The 14691-nt window shown below is 38.7% G+C and overlaps 1 protein-coding gene across 1 annotated transcript in view; it reads right to left on the bottom strand.

The window, feature by feature from the left end:
- Nucleotides 1–14691, bottom strand: part of pex7 (peroxisomal biogenesis factor 7) — a gene marked incomplete at its 5' end in the record, with an annotated part of 198821 nt that overhangs the window by 40150 nt on the left and 143980 nt on the right.

Genomic DNA, 14691 nt, shown 5'->3' on the forward strand with positions numbered 1-14691 from the left:
GCAAATGAACCAAAGTAAAGTTTATTTGGGTTATATATGAACCACACTCTCACAGATGCTAACCCCTTTAAATGTTTCTATAATACGGGACCTCAAAAGCAATATTACTTAAGGATAATTTGTTTTTATCATTAAGAAAATCGTCAAGTTAACTGTTTTTTTTTTTTTTTTTTATATTATTGTCTCTCTTTTTATTCACCCTTTGGCCCCATTATCCACCAAAATGAGACCCCTTCTTCTATTCCTTTCTTTTTCTTCCCCTGAAATCTAATGGTTGTCCTGGGCAAGATCACTGGTTATGCTTCACTCCACTTTTTACACAGCATGATAAATATACCCCTTAATGTTTTGGCTTTTTTACATGTTACAGGAATGTAAGATATATGTCCATCATCTCAAAATACAAGTACTGATTTCAGTGGTCTTCCTGTAGTGAGTAATAACAGGAACACCACTTCACACATTCATCAGACTATTAGTTTTACCTGACAGCAAATCCCAGATTTAAAGGGGTGGTTCACCTTCGAGTTAACTTTTAGTACGTTATAGAATGGCCTATTCTTTTGAATTGGTCTTCTTTATTTATTTCTTATAGACCTTAAATGATTTTCTTTCTTCCTCTGCCTCTTTTCAACTTTCAAATGGGGGTAACTGACCCCAGCACTTTATAACTTATTTTTCTAGTCAGGTCCTCCCCTATTCATACACCAGTCCCTCATTCAAACCACTCCCCGGTTGCTAAGGTAACCTGGACCCTAGCAACCAGAAAACAGCTGAAACTCCAAACTGCAGCGCTGCTAAATAAAAATTGAAATAACTAAAAAACTACAAATAATAAAAAATGAAGACCAAAAGCAAATTGTCTCTACATCATACTAAAAGTTAAGCACCACTTTAGGCTGCAAAACCTTTTCTTTACCATATAACAACTGACTTTGCCCTGACTGATGCATCAAGAAATCATCCTTTGTCCCACCTCTGATGGACTGATTATTACAAAATTTATTATTAAAACCACTGGTATCCTTGTGTTTCATTGTTCAAATGCGAATAACTAATAAAGTCAAGAGACACTGTTTATCTGAACAATTTGCCTGCTACATGGTGAAGTTTTCTACATATATATATATATATATACACTCTTGTACTCATTTTTAGCACAAGCACAGATCATTGCTGCAGATAAACAGACAGTGTGCAGCCCAAACCTCTCTATCCCTCTACCGTTTAAAGCCCAGATTTTATGGTTGTATTGGGTTTTATATTAGCTTTAACACCCCTATATAATAATAAACAGCCTTCCTGAATTTTCCTGCTTCTCTATTGCAAAACATTTGCCATATGTCCTTTCTGACATCATCCATCACAGACTCCTAAACTCTTTCCTGTTTTTCTCTGCTGGGCAAAAACAAAAACACATGCAGAACCCAGGTAGTAATGAATTAGTGTTCTGTGCTCCAGAAAGGGCGAAGGGCCCAATGGGAAAAACCCTGGTATCCTGGCAGGCATGTCTGACACTGAACAACTTGTTCCTTAAACTGAGCTCCTCATACAATTTCTTAGAATATATGAGTTTGTAAAGGATAGGTCAAAGGTACTACCCATGATACCAATTATCTTTTCATTGTCCAAGAAAAAAATGTAGAAACGCATGCTGCTCTCTCCAACTATGAGATACAAGTATTATAAGTATTATGGGAGCTCACTTCACATTACACTAGGGTTGCAGGCAGGACTCAATGAAATTGCCCCATCCCAGTGATGGCACAACCCCACCTCTTCCCGTCCCCCTGATGTAAAAAAAATTATGTCTCCAAAGGAAGCGTATTAGCTTATATATTACTGTAGATATTTGTTTTCAGACCAGTGACCAGTAAACATATCCTACTGTTTCATTGTAATGGGTTATGACAACTGTTGCAAGCATTAAAAGTTTTAATACATTACCACATTATAGAATCAACACTAAGGCATCTAATCACTCAAAAGGAAAATTATACTGATAGGGACATTTAAAGGACATGTAAAGCCTACAATTGCCTACAATGTATATCAGTTGGGCACGTCTCTCCCACCCAAATGGCATAATTTGTACTGAATATATCCCCTCCGTTTGCCAGCCATCACATTTTCCTAAAGAAAATAGCAGCTTTCACCCAGTGGCCATTTTTCCTCTGATACACAATCAGATACATTTAAATCTGCAAACAGCATACGCACACACACAGACCCTTATTCAGCATACATTTCATCAAGAATGCAGGCTCACACAGGCAGAACTGTCTTTGATAAAAGTTCTGCTTTGTTGGAGCTGAGCTCAGGAGAGGAGGTTAGGAGAAAAAAATTGAAGCAGACAGCTAGAGCTAGAACTTCCTGAAACTTATCAGTTAAATAACAGAGATCTGCCTTTCTGGTCAGTTTTTTTGTTTATCAAGGTTTCAATGCAACCCGTAAGAAACAAATCAACATTCAAAAATCACAATACTATAAGTTTGTGCCAGCATGGTTTTATGCGTAACAGATCTTGCCAGACTAATTTAGTTGCCATTTATGAGGCGGTGAGCAGGAACCTCGATGCTGGAAGGGCAATTGATGTTATCTACTTGGACTTTGCTAAAATGTTTGATACAGTACCTCACAGAAGGTTAATGATAAAATTAAGGAATATTGGCCTAGAACATAATATTTGTAATTGGATAGAGAACTGGCTGAAGGATAGATTACAAAGAGTGGTGGTAATGGAACATTTTCTAATTGGACCAGTGTTGTTAGTGGAGTACTGCAGGGGTCAGTCCTTGGTTCTTTGCTTTCTATCTTGTTTATTAATGACCTGGAGGTGGGCATAGAAAGTACGGTTTCTATTGTTGCTGACGACACTAAATTGTGCAAAATTCCATGCAAGATGCTGTCACTTTGAAGAGCGATTTGACAAAATTGGAAAACTGGGCAGCAAACTGGAAAATGAGGTTCAACGAGGACAAGTGCAAAGTTATGCACTTTGGTAGAAATAATATAAACGCAAGCTATCTACTAAATGGTAGTGTGTTGGGGGTATCCTTAAGGGAGAAGGATCTGGGGTTTTTTGTTGATAACAAGTCTAATTCCAGGCAGTGTCACTCTGTGGCTACTAAAGCAAATATAGTGCTGTCTTGTTTACAAAAACGGCATTGACTCAAGGGATGAAAACATAATTTTGCCTCTTTATAGGTCCCTGGTAAGGCCTCACCTTGAGTATGCAGTGCAGTTTTGGGCTCCAGTCCTTAAGAAGGATATTAATGAGCTGGAGAGAGTGCAGAGACGTGCAACTAAACTAGTAAAGGCGATGGAATATTTAAGCTATGAGGTTAGACTGTTGAGGTTGGGGTTGTTTTTTCTGGATAAGAGGCGCTTGCCAGGGGACATGATTACTCTGTACAAGTACATTAGAGGGCATTATAGGCAAATAGGGGGTGTTTTTTTTTCCCCAACGCACCCCTTTATATTTGAAGCAGTGTAGGTGGTTTTTTCACGGAGGGGGCAGTGAGGCTGTGGAATGCCCTTCCTAGTAATGTTGTTCTTGAACAAGCATAGTATCCAAGGCTATTGTGATACTAATATCTACAGTTAGTATTAATGTTTGTATATATATATATATATATATATATATATATATATATAGTTTATGTGTGCGAGTGTATAGATTGGTAAGTATAGGTTGTGTGTGCTGGGTTTACTTGGAAGGGTTGAACTTGATGGACTATGGACCCTAAATAAAAGTAGTGCATATGAATTTTTTCACCTGCCAACTCAGCTTCTGCATGTTATATACTATAAGACCCACTTACTGTACAGAGACCCCCAGAAAACCATATATTTATGAAAAGTACACATTCCGAAACAGGTGAAGACACCTTTCTACACCAAACTACAAAACGGCAAAGCTAAAATTGCAATAAAATCATAAATATTAAATACAATTAGGCAAATCAATGAAATAACAAAATGAATTGTTTTACAGTGTGGTTAGTGGTCAGAACACCTGATATATTGGCCACGCTGTGAAATAAATAGTTTTTAGGGGAAAACCAAAAGACAAAATTATAGGAACTAAAAAAAAACGCAAAAAAAAGTATGTGCGTCTGTTTGTGTATACTCCTGTAAAAATTATGCAAATGTATGTTTATGTGTATGGAAGTGTGTAAATATGTGCAAAAGTGTGCAAAAGGAAAAAAAAAAGCTAACTTTAGCGAAATGTATGTGTGTGTAAATGCATGAATGTGTGTGGATATGTATAAAAAAAAAAAGCCATTTGCCTTTTTAGTAAGCAGGAAGATCCTTTCCAGCAATGAGGGTCCCAGGATCACAAGGAGGAAGTGTTTGGTCCCATTTGAAAGTTGGAAATAGTCAGAAGAGGAAGGCTAATAACTCAAAAATTATAAGGAATCAAAAATGAAGACCTATTGAAAACTTGCTAAGAATAGCCCATTCTATAACATACTAAAAGTTAACTTAAAGGAGAACAACCCCTTTAAGAAGAAGCAGAAGAATAAGCTGAAGCTGAAGAACAATATGTTAGTTTTTCAAACCAACATAATATGAATATTAAGAAGAGGAAGAATTAGCTGAAGTCAAACTGTATGTTGATTTTTGAAACCAACATTATTAAACAGAATGTTAATAGTCGTGTTCATATCTGGGTTAGTGGAAAAATTGACTAATGAGAGAGGTAGGATGTTGTTGCGAGCCAGTGGTGAAGTACTGCCTTTCTGGCTACCGCAGCCAGCTACACAACCAATCCTCTTTCAGATTGTGCAAACCTGACCTGATGTGGAGGTTTTCCAGTATTCACTTACCTCCCCCCCAGAATGTTTGAATATGAGGGCATAGCCAGATGCAGTGTGCAAGATCAGCATGTGGGTCTTGACATTTCAGACAATTATCTGCAGATAAAGTACTAAAGTAATACCTTTTGGCTGGTGTTAAACATGAATTATGCAATATCTGTAGAGCCATTCCTTGGTATTTTCAGGTGGCTAGCAGTTTTATAACGTGTAGTTGTAGTATTCATGTCGCCTTAGCATGAAGGATAATTGAGGCCCATTTGGTTACTAATACAGTGGGGTTGGTTTCCAGTAACATGGTAACAGGAGAGATCCTGGGTGGTAGCTTGAGATACTTGTGCTCCTCGTTTGTTAAAGTTTTTTTCACAAAATGTTTTCCAGTGGGTGCTCCTGAGAGGATGGATATTGTAAGGAGCACTGGGAGACAACGTGTTCCTGCCTCTAGGCACTGCGGTCCCCGTGCTCTCCTCTCTTAGTGTGTGTTCTTACACTTTGCGCTGATGTCACTTTGGCTTGAAATTTAAGATAAATAGCACTTCATTCCTTGTTTCAGTGCCCATGCTGGTTCAGTAGTTTCCTTACCTTGCTAAAGCCCTATTTCTGTTTGCTATCCCTGGTTTTGACTATTTGCTCACCTCCTGACTTACGAATCTTCGCTGCCTGACTTTGACTTTGCCTTTGCCTAAACCCTTTAGTACAGTGTTTTTGGATTAACCTTGGCCATCCTTGTCAACTCCGTCACAGAAAGTCTGGGACCCCAAAAGGGCATTGGTGAACACCGTGGTTGGCAGGGCTCTCCTACTACACATAAAAGGTTAGTTAGTTTATTATATAAATGTAATAAAGTATATTTTTTCAATAAAAAACAAGTGGAATATTCTCAACAAGCTTATTTTAAAGAACAGAGAAGCACCTGAATCAGCAGCGAGCTTTTTAAGATAAAAGCGGTACCAGTGCCACCGTTGTCATGAATTTCACAGTGAAGAAAATGGGAAAAGGCAGCAATAGATTCAGGTGCTTTTCTGCGGGTGAGGAATACTCCTTGTGTGCTTTTACAACACATACATTTCAGTCAGAGAATTGTGTTTCCAGGGGCTGATGTGTGTAAAATTTATAGTGTACAATATTAATTTTGGAAGTAGAAGTTCCAAGAAAGCAAGAAACATCAACTGTACTGCTAACAATAATCTTCAAATGAAATTCAGTATAACATAATAATGTGCAGTGCAGGGAGCAAATTGTAGATATAAAAATGAAAAATTGCCTCATTTTTTTAACTGAAATGTGAACAGAGCAGAGAGCAAAGGTACAAAAAAGGACAATGAAACAAATAAATGATACCTAAATAGCTGCAGCAAATTGAAAACCATGCACTATACAGAGTGCATAAAAACCATTTTGCCCTGATAAAAATAGTGTCATCACCTTGATAAACATATATGACAAATGAAATATGAATGATACATAGGTTGACCATCAATCTTACAAATATAATAAAGGTGCTTGAATCTGCAAAAATAACCGACAATGAGAATTTATATTTAAAATACCCAAGCAAGATGTTAAATAAGGATGTTTAAAAGGTGTGTTTTCTGTATCATGGCAAGAAACTGCCTAGTGTAAACTATCTTGTAAAACTTTCTGAGCAACATACTGTAATAATTTTACTTAAAAGCCATATAAAAGAATAAATACTTTGGCCTTCAATTACCATAACCCTTTAGATGATAAACTAATGTGAAAATATAAAGATCTAATTATAATTCAATCATACAATCTATCATTACAGCAAAAATTAAAAAGAATGCCTTTATACTTACTTTTAATTTATATTAACCTTTCATTGTCCTTTAACCTTTTTACTGCCAACGACGTATGGGATACGTCGTGGCAGTAAAAGGGCTTAAATGCCAACGACGTGTCCCATACGTCGTTGGCATTTAAAGGCTGCTCTCTGCAGCAGCGGCATGTGCCACCACTGCAGAGAGTTTCTAGAGATGCAAGCCCCCCTGGGCTACGAGCCAGGGGGGCTGTCATGTGATCGCTGTCATGTCTGCTGCTTCCTGCTTCCCCCCCTAGCGCCGGCCCACTGCAGCCTGGAGGAGGAGGCGATCGGGTCTTCAGGACAGGTAAGGTGTTTGTTTTTTTTTTTGCATTTACACACTTACACACACACACTTATACACACTTACATACATTTACACACACACAGCACACAATTTAGCAGTTTTTTTTTTTTTTTTATCATTTTTCACACTTTTATACACTTATTTACACTCATATACACACTTACACACTGTCACACAACTTTTACACATGTACACACATGTATACACAAACACTTGTTTTTTTGTTTTTTTTTTCATTTTACCACTTTGTTTTTAGTTTCTTTTACCTAAAAACTGTTTATTGTGACAGCGTGACTATTGGATCAGATATTCTGACCACTAATTACACTGTCATATGACTTATTTTGTTGTTTCTCTGATTCACACAATTTTTGTGGTTTTATCGCATTTTATCCCTGTATAAGTATTCCTAATCTGTTTTTAGCGTAGCTTTGCCAGGTGTAACTTTGGTGTACAAAAATAACTTTACCTATTTTGAATTCATCAGAATGTGTACTTTCCAAAAATATATGGTTTTCTGGGGGTCTGTGTATAGTTAGGGGGGGGGGGTTACTGCACATAATACGCTGTCAGGGGTCTCTGTGTGCAAAAGCTGAGCTGGCAGCCGAGAAATCCATATGCGCTATTTTCGTTTTGGGGTCAGTACATACCGCAGACTTTGGTATATCTATGCATATTGGGCATCAAACTGTTCAGTAGACCTCTGGTGTTCCTATTTGGGGTGACTTGCCTTTGTATGCAAGAAATTGTGTGAGATAAATGCGGCAAATTGCAACATTTTTAAGCGATTTTCTGAAATGTCATAAAAACCAATAACTTTAGGAAAGCTTTGCAGATAGGTACTTTGGTGTAGAAAGGACTCTTTACCCTTGTTGGATTTGTCACAATGTGTACTTTCCAAAAATATATGGTTTTGTGGGGGTCTCTGTATAGTTAGAGGAAGTTTTGGCACATAATACACTGACAGGGGGCTCTGTGTGCAAAAGCTGAGTTGGCAGGTGAGAAATCCTTATGCGCTATTTTCATTTTGGGTTCAGTACATACCGCAGACTTTGGTATATCTATGCATATTGGGCATCAAACTAGATTCGGGGGGATGTGTACTTTCCAAAAATATATGGCTTTCTGGGGTAAGTGTACTTTTTTGTAGCATTATCCCACAGAAAGGATGTAAATGTGTTGATTTTGCAGGAGCTGAAATGATAGATAATATGGGGGTATGTACCCATTGGGGCCCCTACATGCCACATACTTAGGTAAACCTATACATATTGGGCATCAAAGCTGTGTGGCTTGGTACTTTGGAGTAGAAAGACATGGGTACCCATTTTAGATTCGGGGGAATGTGTACTTTCCAAAAATATATGACATTCTGGGGTGAGCATACTTTTTACTAGCTTTAGCCCACATAAATGATGTAAATGTGTTGATTTTGCTGGAGCTGAAATAACAGAAATGATCATATGGGGGTATGTTCACATTGGGGCCCCTACATGCCACATACTTAAGTAAACCTATACATATTGGGCATCAAACTGTTCAGTGGCACCCAGGGGTTCATATTTAGGGTGTTTTATTTGGTTACTTTATGACCTGTAGGAGATAAGATACTATAGACTGGAAGCTTTAAAGTGATTTTTAAAAAAAATCACAAATTTTGATAAAAACCAATAAATTTAGGAAAGCATTGCGACTTGATAGTTTGGAGTAGACAGACAGTTGTGCCAATTCTGGATTCCCCATTATCTTTTCTTTCCAAAAATGTACAATTTTCTGGGATAAACCTTCTGTTAGGAATTTTTGGCCTTGAAATCTAAAGTATGCAGCTTTCTGGAGCAGTGCTTTGGATATTTGGTAGTGTACTTCTGGGAGTTTTTGACATATACAAGTGAGAAATCTCCATAAAACTATATATATTTGGTATTGGCACGTTCAGGAGACATGGGACTTTCCAAATCAGTTGTATATTCGTGCATAAAATAATTTTTGTTTCTAGTATGTGTGTTTATATTATGGTAAATTTGATTTTTTTTGCATTTTTAGACATTTAGAAGCCTATATCTTGTTACAGAATTGTAATTACACAAAAATTCTACCATATTGTGAAAGCTTAGGTTGTTCTGAAAAAAACGATATATTGTTTTCTTGGGTAAAAACTAAAAGTCCCTCTGAGGAAAGGCCCCTAAAATGAAACAGTGCAAAATGTTCAAAAATTGTCTGGCAATACAAGTTCCGCTTTGACCAAAACGGCTGGCAGTAAAAGGGTTACAGGACAATGAAAGATTAATATAAATTAAAAGTAAGTCTAAAGGCATTCTTTTTAAGTACTTACTGCATATCTAAATTCCCAGATCCCTGCTTGCTTCTCTGAGATATGGTGCTGGCAGCCTACAGCAGTGTGAAGACTACAGTGACATCACTGAAATATCTCTGTCCTTCCTGTAGGCTGCCAGCGGCAGCCTTCCTATTCTCTGAGCATGTGTGTAACTTGATCCTGTCTGCTGTTCTGAGCTACACATGCCCACCAGCCAATCAGAAGCGGATCTGGCAGAGGGGAGGGGGGGGGGAGGGAATGAAACACATGTGTAGTATGAAGCAAGGAGGGAAAGGAAGGGAGAATACCTTTTTAGAGATGGCTGCCTGTTCTTGAAAATGTGAAGTAAGTGTGACTGAGTAAATATTTGATTAGGTGAGCCAAAAGTGTGGCGTTTTTACTAAACAATAGGAGGACTATTGGGCAGTATGCTTTTTAAATTTTTACTTGCATTCTCCTTTAAGCACAAAAAGGGCAAGGTAGACATAAAGTTGTGCGGTTACCTAGCTTTATCAAGAACAGTGGGCATGTTTTGTATATAATGAGATCAATGGTTTGGAGTAGTGCTTACAGCTGGGCTAAAGTTGATGTGTCATCTCTTTATTCATGTATACCCCATGAGTTGGGTTTACAGGCAATATATTGTTATTTAAATGAATTCAGTATGTATACTTCTTTAAAATAATTTCTGTTGAGTTTTATAGAATTCCAACTCTCTCACAATTTTTTCTCCTTTGATAACAAGTACTATTTACAGTAGTGTGGCACTGCTATGGGCGCTAAATTCTCCCCTCCTTACGCCACCCTTTATATGGGCTGGTGGAAGTATACACATATCTACAATGAAAAGAATTTATATAAAGCCTCTATCTTTTTTTATGATAGATATATCAATGATTTTTTGTTTATTTGGAAAGATACACAACAGCAATTTGATCAGTTTTCTGATTCTTTGATTCAAGTTGATACCATCCATTATTTGGATATTACTATTATTGGCTTAGGGGGAAAAGCAATGTTCTGGAAATACAATTTTGCATGCATCTTCTTCATCAACCTCCACATGTGATTTAGAATATACCAGTTGGTCAGTTCTTGAGATTAAGAAGAATGAACTTGTGAATTTAGCGATCGCCTGTTAGGTATGGGGTATGACCTTAATGATCTTATTAGAGCTTTCTCTAGAGCATTGAGAACTCCCAGGTTTCAGCTGTTTAAAAAATACCAAGCCAATGAAGAGGGCCAGATGGGTTGCCCCGTTAATGTCCCTTTTGAGACTGGGGGTCCTGTTTTTGGTTCTGAGGTTCTGAGGCACCTTTATGTATTTTTATGTATAGTCCACAATTTTCTCAGTTAAAAAAGATTATCAATAAGAAAATATTTTGGATAATGTTCTAAGAATTGGGTGTAAATTTACTAAATGACTAGGAAAGATAGATCCCTAGGCAGCCTTTTAGCACTCAGTATGATCACCTCACAAAAATCATCTAGTGTTCCCACATGGTTAACTACAATTGTTATATACAAATGTTGCTCTAATAGATGCCTTGTATGTACCTATGTATCAGTAACTAAGTCTTTTGCTTCCCAGATTACAACTAGAGAATATTATATTAAGCAGTATATTAATTGCTGTTCAAAAAATGTTATTTATTTGTTATCTTGTATGAAATGTGGGAAGCAATATGTGGGTCAAACTACTAGAATGCTCAAAGAATGCATTCGGAAACTTTTTTTGGACATAAGATAGCAAAAAGGGACAAATGTCTCTGAACATTTTTCTTCCTGTTCTGATGATAATTTCAACAATCTTTCAGTAATAGGAATAGAACGTTTCACATTGGGTCCATGAGGTGAAAACGTATCTATCCTTTTAATTAGGAGAGAGGTAAACTGGATTTTTATACTGGGGACTAGGCAGCCTGTGAGTCTAAATTCCGTTTTTGATGTTTCTTGCTGTTATGAATAATGTTTCTGTTATGCTGAATAAATTTCAAACCCTGTCAGGATCTGTGGGGAATCGAACATTGGACTATGTGCAGAACTGTAACTGTGTTAACTCCCTGAGCCACAGGAGGTCCTTTAAGTAGGTGAACGTCTACAACCTGACCCTTCCCACCTGTATATTTTAAAAACATGGTACAATTATGTCAGTACCAGCATAGACTGTATGTTTGTTGCATGTAAATTGTTAAACAATATTTAATTTCTTGACAGCATTAAAATGAGCATGGCTATTGCTTGTTTTATACTTTCTTTGGTTAGGAAAAAAAAATGATAAGACTATAAGAAAAGCACAGCATTGTACAAATCATCCAGGGCTTGCTTAGACAATTTAGTAAACAATGCACAAAGCTTTCTGCTTTATTAATTCTTCTTGTATTTTATCACTTGCTTCCAGAACATCACACAATTTTAATTTAGAATTCCCAGCCTTCATTTAAAATACAATCTAATGGTGACCACACACACACAAAATTATAAATATGAATAAACTATTACTCTGGGATATAAATACTATAAGAATGCATATGTCTAAATAAAAATCAGCATTCAACAAACAGAAAGGAAAATATTTTATCAGGCCATAACTTATGGAAGGGAAAGCAAAACATTAACTTAGAGAATGTCTATGCTCCACTGAACAATGGATTTACTTCAGGTTTTCATTCATTCCTAGTTCATAGATTTACACATAAATATTGGTCTCAAGTTGTTTTAAAAAATGGACTTAAAATACACCACACATCACCACTTTGCTACATTACAGCAGAAAGTAAAGCAGAGTAAAAACCTGTTGTAAGAAATCAAAATTACACACCTTTTAAAAATAATCACCATTAAAGGGGACCTGTCACGCTAAGAAATAATACTAAATCCCTTTATATCAGTGCTGTCCAACTTCCGCGGTACCGAGGGCCGGATTTTCTCTAGCATACATGGTGAAGGGCCGCTAATGGAAGCCAGTTTTGACCACTACCTTTTTTAAAACCACACCCATTTTATCACAATGGTGGTAGCACAGCAAAATCCCAAATGCTTGGTCCTTACTGCGGGGATATCAACCGTCATTCACCGCTGACGCGGTGAGAGGACGCGGAGGAGGAGCACTATACAGGGCAGGACTGCTGAACCCAGGAATGACACTGCAGGTCGTGAACAGGGAAAGAAAAAGGAGTAGCCACCTGATCCATACCAGTGACTCCTGACAAGCGCATCCTATACTCTGTTTGTGAGTGTATTGGGAAGTTTTATTTATATTAAAGTATTTAAGTTTTTTCACATATGGCGTATGCATTTATCCCACAGTAAATGCACAGAAGGGGAAGGGAAATGGAAAGGTTGTGAAGTGGCTCCTAACACTGCCTGAAATTAAGAGGTGGGAAAGCAGAGAGTCGTGAGCTACAAGCAAACCAATTGGATGCCATATAAACCCAAGGGGGTCTATACGTACGACAGACAGAGTATGGCACACACAGGCAGCACTCTACCTGTCCTGTGTGTGCCATACTCTGTTTGCCCTTAGCTGCCTGTGTGTGCCATACTCTGTCTGCCCTTAGCTGCCAGTGTGTGCCATACTCTGTCTGCCCTTAGCTGCCTGTGTGCCATGCTCTTCCGGCCCTACCCTGCCTGTGTGTGCCATACTCTACCTGCTCTATGCTACCTGTGTGTGCCATACTCTGTCTGCCCTTTGCTGCCTCTGTGTGCGATACTCTGTCTGCCCTTAGCTGCCTGTGTGTGCCATACTCTGTCTGCCCTTAGCTGCCAGTGTGTGCCATACTCTGTCTGCCCTTAGCTGCCTGTGTGCCATGCTCTTCCGGCCCTACCCTGCCTGTGTGTGCCATACTCTACCTGCTCTATGCTACCTGTGTGTGCCATACTCTGTCTGCCCTTTGCTGCCTCTGTGTGCGATACTCTGTCTGCCCTTAGCTGCCTGTGTGTGCCATACTCTGTCTGCCCTTAGCTGCCTGTGTGTGCCATACTCTGTCTGCCCTTAGCTGCCTGTGTGCCATGCTCTTCCGGCCCTACCCTGACTGTGTGTGCCATACTCTGTCTGCCCTTAGCTGCCTGTGTGTGCCATATTATGTCTGCCCTTAGCTGCCTGTGTGTGCCATACTCTGTCTGCCCTTAGCTGCCTGTGTGTGCCATACTCTGTCTGCCCTTAGCTGCCTGTGTGTGCCATGCTCTGTCTGCCCTTAGCTGCCTGTGTGCCATGCTCTTCCGGTCCTACCCTGCCTGTGTGTGCTATACTGTACCTGCTCTATGCTGCCTGTGTGTGCCATACTCTGCCTGTCCTACCTATTTGTGCCATACCCTCCTTGCCCTATGCTGTCTATGTGCCATAATCTGCCTACCCTATGCTCCCTGTGTGTGCAATACACACAGGCAGCATAGTCCAGGCAGTACCTACAATATCTGAGGTGTGAACAGGTGAACAATGTGGGGATTAAAAAGTGTGACCAACACAGGGGATTACATTTTAAAACAATACAGAGGGATTACAGACTGAATCTGAGGTGAGAACCATGCAGGGAACCAGTTAATCTCAGTACTGATACCATTTAAAGTTTACACAAAGGTAAGCCATCAAAGCAGCCAGAGAGGTGGGGGGCCACACAGAGGGGGGTCGTGGGTCGCATGCCGCCAGTTGGACAGCACTGATTTATATCATGTTAGTTAAGTAAAATTAACTTTACTTACACTATATACATTTTATAAATCTTGTTTTCTTTAGACTTGGAATCCACAATTACAGCAAGTAGACAGGCTAAGGCAAGTTTTGTTTTGTCCCAAAATCTGTATTATTAAATGTGCCCAAATGGGGGACCTGATACCCATACACTGGCTACAGAATTATAGATGGTGAGGGCAAATGTGAGGAGTGCTGTGAAATCTACGAAGTGCAGCATGGAAGGTGACTGCCCCTCATACAATACAAATTTGTAGATAGTAGTCAGCACGGCACCTTGAATCTGTTTTTAAATAGTGCAGGTTCCCCAATGGCCACTTCCCATTGGTATATCCAAACAAGAACAGTCTGAAACAGCACCACTTGTATTCTTATTTAAAATGCCTTTATAAAAGGCAATGAGACAGTTACATTCTACACACAGTTACATTCTACAGTACACATGGCAGTTCTATTGTATTGTATGAGGAAGAACAGTCTGGAATAGCACTACTTAAAGAAGTTAATAGGGAAAAAAAGGAAAGCTTTTAAGAAATATAAGTCAGAGGGGACAGTAGCTGCGTTTAATGAATATAAACACTATAACAAGTGTTGTAAAACAGCAATCCGGAAGGCAAGATAGAAAATGAGGAGCGCATCGCGGCCGAGGCCAAGACTAACCCCAAAAAGTTTTTTAAGTATATTAATAGTAAAAAGATGCAGGTTGAGGGTGTGGCCCCATTGAGTTATAATAACAAT

Source organism: Xenopus tropicalis, chromosome 5, assembly GCF_000004195.4.
Source record: "Xenopus tropicalis strain Nigerian chromosome 5, UCB_Xtro_10.0, whole genome shotgun sequence".
NCBI lineage: Eukaryota > Metazoa > Chordata > Amphibia > Anura > Pipidae > Xenopus > Xenopus tropicalis.